Source organism: Lissotriton vulgaris, chromosome 7 (genome assembly GCF_964263255.1).
Source record: "Lissotriton vulgaris chromosome 7, aLisVul1.2, whole genome shotgun sequence".
Taxonomy (NCBI): Eukaryota; Metazoa; Chordata; class Amphibia; order Caudata; family Salamandridae; genus Lissotriton; species Lissotriton vulgaris.
Genome location: NC_141695.1, coordinates 378121186 through 378127185, shown reverse-complemented (window position 1 = coordinate 378127185; position 6000 = coordinate 378121186). Strand labels below are relative to the sequence as shown.

Genomic DNA, 6000 nt, shown 5'->3' with positions numbered 1-6000 from the left:
TGACTGGTTAACGACTTCGAATGGCATGATGGAAATATTGAAGGAAGTATTAGAAGGAAATTAAAGGATGAAAATAATGAAAATATTTTCACTAAATATTGAACTTCTGGCATTTGTAGGCACCGTAAGTAACAGCTGCTATAATTAGCCAGTTTATGATATTCAGATTACCAACCAATGGAAAGATAGGAGGCTGATCTTTCTCACAGTATTTGAACACTAGATCACATCTGTCAAGGGTGACTTTAGAGGTCACGTAGACATCCTGCATAGCCAGATTAGAGGAAAGTCATGCACAACCTGTAGATTTATATCCAGTTTGTCAGGAAAATGGCACTGAAAAGTGCGGTTTGCTCCAATTTCCTTACAGTTTTCATTCGGGGTAGTCAAACTCTCACCTGGTACATTGTCTAATTATAGAAATAGTTTGTAAATGCATTTTTCAAAAGTACCTTTAAAACCTCTGAAATGTTTTGATAATTGTGCTGTAAAATACACCATTTGGTGTATTTTACAGTACAATTATCAAAACAATTCACTGTTCACTGTTTTATTGGGTTGAGTCCCAGACTCCAGTGGGAAGGGTCAGTCAGGTTTGATTGCTTCACTTGTTCACACTGTGCCTAGAAGGGCAGCAATTTATGTCTCACCACCAGTGGACCACTTCCTTGATCTCTGACTTTCCTACGCCTCTCATAACTCTCATTGGGATTGATACCCAATAGTTTTGCTGTGAGTAGGCGGAACTCTCTCTTGTAGTACTCCTGGAATTCAGCAGTAATGCAGAACTACTACAAGGTTACAGGAAAATCTTTGTGAACCACACCCAATATATTTTTTGGCCTTGCTTGACAGTATTGCTACCCCCTACACATTGCTACCAATTCTTTGAAATATGCATAGTTTGTCTCACTGAGAGGAGTATAAATCTCTCTCCTCATGCTAGTGGTTAGTAAGCATATTATTCTGCTCCCAGGAAGTGGACCTATTGAAAAGCCAGGAGAAAAATCTGCGTCTGGTAATTAGCTGTCACACTGCACCTGGGCTGGGTCAGCCCACGCCTACTGAACAAAGGAGGAAGCCCAGACATCTGGTCCGAACAGAGGAGGAACTCCCCGTTGACGTTTTTGAGGGAGGGGATCTGTCTGTGTTGTCACCTAGAGGTGTCACATGATGCCCGCAAAGGAGCTTTTCACAGAGAAAACTTGACAACATACATTTTGGATTGTCTCAGAATGCTGTGCTGAAGATTGGGTCAGGGATGTAAGGATGATGTGGCATCCTAGGATTGGCTAGGGGTGCCTGGCATTTAAAACGTTCTAGTCCCACTTATAAACTTCTGCACAAGGGAATCGGAGAGAAGATACTGGACCTGAAAGGCAAAGGACAGCTAGAAGCCGGTGCCACCCAATGCCTTACAAGATGGGCTAAAGACTTTGTTTTCAGCTGATCCTCCAGGGCTAGATGGGTCTCTGCAGTGCCAGGCACGCTGGGCCCCATATGACCCCTGAGGAGCAGTTGGGGGAAAATCTGCACTCCATGGCCACCCCATGATTTCTCGCAGACAGCCAGGAGGCTCTCCGGCTTGGGAGTGCAGCAAGAAGATGTTCTGCTGGCTGGTAGTGGAAGGGCTGTGCAAGATGCCTCCTGCAGCAGGAGAGGAGCACCAGGAGCCAGGCGGAGGAGAAGGCCAGCTCAGGGAACCAGAAAACCATGCTAAACAGGGAAAGGCTGCAGAAGAATAGAGTCTGTGGCAAGGCCGCCCATAAAATATTCATTGTTTTGTGACTGGAGTACCCCACAATGCACTGCGGGGGCTGTTTTGCATATAGTTTGATGCTTGTGGTGGCCCTATGGAAGGGCAGGGGCACCCCAAAAGGATGGCCCAAATCTTACGCCTTTGGGTATTAGTTGGCGCTTTATAAATAAATAAATTAAATAAGCCATGCAATGCTTGTGATTACAATGAATATATTCCAACATTAAGTAGGGATAGCAAACTCAAAAACAAATACACAAAGCTCTCGTTTTCGTGTTCACTGAATCTTCTGAAATACGCGGTATGAGCAGGGAAACAGTTAAGCAGAGGTGAACAAACTAGCTTGCACTACTAGTAATAATGGCACCAAGATTCCCTATCTTGCACTACTAGAAGTTAAACATCAATAAAAAACAGTTATGGAAGGCTTTATATGACCTGCCACCTCGGAAAGAACGCTTATGGAGAATCGTAAGGTGACTGCCAGGCCAGAGGCGTTCGTAAAGCTCTGTCAATCTACAAGCAGCAGCTGCAAACACCCTGGCTAATTTAGTCTGGAACTAAATCAACTTACAACGGGGGAATGGCACTCACCAGAAATATCTTGAAAATAGCATGGGGGGGGGCGTGCCTTGCTGCCGACGTCCAGTCTGACGGAGCTCCGAGGGTGAGACCTTCTCCCCATAATCCGTTCATTGAATTGTACCCAGATGGCGTGTATTACCAGTTGAAGGTTAGCAAAGCAGATTGGACTGACTCCGGTGTTTCTCTGCCGAGCTGAACGCCAGGTGTGCTGTGCAACGAGGGGCGGCCTACATCGGCGGATGAAGCAGCGGACTAAAGTTTGCCAACCTGCCGAGTGAAGAGCCAGCTGCCTGAAACCGCTGCCGAGAAAGTGCTGATGCCTGGGGACAAAGATAGCGAGTAAGTCTGCTGATCAGCGTGCTGGGGCGAATAGAGTAAACTCGGTGGCCGACCGTACCAGGTGCAGGAGGTGCGGTGTGGAGGACCGGCCTGGTGCGGAGTGGCCTAACCATACGGCGGACTAGAGTTTGGTGAATAGTCAGAGCGCCAAGCTCACAACCGGACATCGCTGCAGAGAAGGCGCTGGCGCTTAAGGGCTGGTGTAGTGGGAGCGCCTGCTGAACGCACCGGCGCCTGCGACTCTTCACTGCCCCGGGTTGCCCTATTGGTGAGGATAACTTAAAGTTGGCGGCCGACATTGCTGGGTGCCGCGGACGCAGGGTGGAAGAAAGACCTGGTGCTGCTGAGAAGACCCGGTGGGAGCCCTCGAGGGCGAAGTCTTATGGGTCGTGCGACCCCATTGTCAGGGTGTCTGGGGGACCCCCATAGAGCGTAGAACCAGGGGATTTGGCGCAACCGGCGGCATTGATGATTAATGACCACAACTGACAACAAAGACTTTCCCCCACTGACAGAGCGTTAAGGGCCCACAGAAAACAAGTAGCTAAAACAAGACGGAGGGGAGGGGGGAGGAGAAATGCGACACGGCGGGAAGGGGAGGGGGCGGAGCGGGTAAAATAAACAAGACGGAGGGGAGAGGGGAGGAGAAATGCGACACGGCGGGAAGGGGAGGGGGCGGAGCGGGTAAACAAAGACGGACATGCACGCGCCCGTGACTTTTAAGGTCAATGCGCATGCGCATAAGCTTAATGCGCATTGACCTTAAAAGTCACGGGCACTGCAAGGAATCGCCACGATTCCTTGCAGTGCAGATAAAGAGTGGATAACTCGCAATACTCTCGCCTTGCTCGATGCGCATGCGCATCGACAGGCGAGACCTAAAAAGCAGTAACCGCCGAGAACTGAGATTGCTAGGCACATATATGGAAAAACCAAGACAGTACTAGAAATAATACAGTCATGTAACACATCATAGCAATCACAGTAAAACATCAAGGAGGGGGGGAACAGAGGCTCACCTTATTGAAAAAGATGGCGAAGCACTGCCTGTCTCACTGCGGTATCCGCTTCATAGATGGCATCCAAACAGTAATGCTTGGTGAAAGTGTGCCTGCTGGACCATGTCGCTGCACGGCAAATCTGATGAAGAGGAACACCAGCAAACAAGGCGGTGGATGAAGACATCGCCCTCGTAGAATGAGCCCTCACTGAAGACTGCAATGGTTTACCAGCTTGTTGGTGGCAGAAGGCAATAGCTGAGGAAAGCCACCGAGCAATTGTTCGCTTTGAAACTAGATGTCCCTTACGCAGTCGTCCATAGGCAATGAACAGCTGGTCGGACTTGTGGAAGTAGGCAGTTCTGGCAATATAAAATTTAAGGCATCGTTTGATGTCCAAAGAATGCAAGCGCTGCTCCGCCGGAGACTTTGGGTCCGGAAAGAAAGTTTTCAGGAACACAGGCTCATTCAAATGAAAGTCCGTAGGTACTTTAGGTAGGAAAGAGGGGTTGGTGCGGAGCGCCACTCCATTAGGCCTGAACTGAAGATAGGGCGGCTTGATAGTGAAAGCGTGAAGGTCGCTCACGCGACGAGATGAGGTCCAAGCCAAAAGTAGAGCAACCTTCCAGGTGAGGAATTTGATATCCGCTTTATGGATAGGTTCAAATGGTGACTTCATAAGTTGGGATAGTACAACATTGAGGTGCCAAGATGGAGGAGGGCACCGAACAGGTGGGAACTTGCGGAAGAGCCCTTTGAAGAATTGACGTACGATTCTTGACGAACAGAGGGAAGAAGAGCCATTGCGTCAGAAACAAGATATTGCAGCTAAAAAAACTCAGGGTAGAATGGGAGAGTCCTGACTGAGCGAGGCTTAAGGAGAATGGAAGAAGTTGCTCTGGAGTGGAATGGATGGGATGGACATTGGCTGCAACACACCAATGGCAGAATCTCTTCACTTGAGTTTATAAGGTTTGATGGTAGACTGAGCCCTAGCTTGAGCCAGGATGTCTCTGCATTCCTGAGATAAGTTCAAATCTGCAAATTCAAGGTGCTCAGGTTCCATGCCCACAATTGCAGCGTGGACGGGTCCGGATGGCACACTAGGCCCCTGTCCATTGATAGGAGGTCTCGACGAGGACGCAGAGGAATGGGCTCGCACTGGGACAACAGAAGCAGTTCCGAAAACCATGCCTGTCGGGGCAAACTAGGTGCGATCAACAGGATGTGGCAGGGCTGTCTCCGCATATTCCACAGCACCCGCGGTACTAGTGGAATAGGCAGAAAAGCGTAAGCGAATCTATCGCCCCAGTCTATCAAAAGGGCATTCCCGCACGACCCAGGGTGGGGATGCCAACTTGCATAAGACTAGCATTTCCGATTCTCCGGTGTTGCAAAGAGGTCTAGAACTGGATTACCCCACTGGCGAAAAACAAGATCCAGAGTCGGCTGGTGCTGTACCCATTCGTGTGTTGAGGAAGTGGACCTGCTCAGAGAGTCCGCCAAGATGTTGGACACACCCGGAAGGTGGACGGCTGTCAAGGTGATTTGGTGGCGGAGAGCCCAATCCCAGATTGACTGGGCCAAGTGAGACAGATGAGGAGACTTGGTTCCTCCCTGTTTGTTCACGTAGTGCATACTGGTGGTATGTCAGTTTGGATTAGCACTGACTCTCCGTGAACTACAGGTAGGAATGACTTGAGCGCTAGGAAGATCGCCATCAACTCCAGCCTGTTGATACGCCACTTGCGTTGGGGCGGAGTCCACTTGCCCTTGATGGATAGGCCCTGGAGATGAGTGCCCCACCCCTCCAGGGAGGCGTCCGTCATCCGCGTAAGATCTGGTGCGTGAACGATAAAGGACGCTCCCATTTCCAGGTTTGTAGGTTGTGCCTACCAAAGCAAGCTCTTTCTTATGCGGGTTGTGACTGCAACAAAGTCGTTGAAGGACCCGGAGACCTGACGCCACTAAGTCCAGTTCTTCCTGAATGGGACGGGCGCGCAACCTGCAATTAGGGATTAGTGCGATACAAGATGAAGCCATTCCCAAGAATGATTTTAACGTTCGAACAGAAACTGACTGTTTTCTTCAAATGAGGGAGACCAGACGAAGGATTTTCTGACGTCGCTTGTTCGAGACGAACGCTTTTGAGAGCTTTGTGTCTGGGATCGCTCCCAAGAAGGATCTGGTTAGCAGAGGCGCAAACTGACTTTGACGTTGATGGTCAACCCCAGAGACTGAAACACCTGCTGGCAAAGGCGAGTGCCTTACATAGCTGATGGTGGGATTGAGACTTGAGAAGGCAATCGTCCAAATATG

The 6000-nt window shown here is 49.5% G+C and overlaps 1 protein-coding gene across 1 annotated transcript in view; it reads right to left on the bottom strand.

The window, feature by feature from the left end:
• The window catches only part of LOC147701684 (uncharacterized), a 761267-nt gene that overhangs the window by 416196 nt on the left and 339071 nt on the right, over positions 1–6000 (bottom strand). The gene's annotated exons all lie outside the window — the stretch shown is intronic.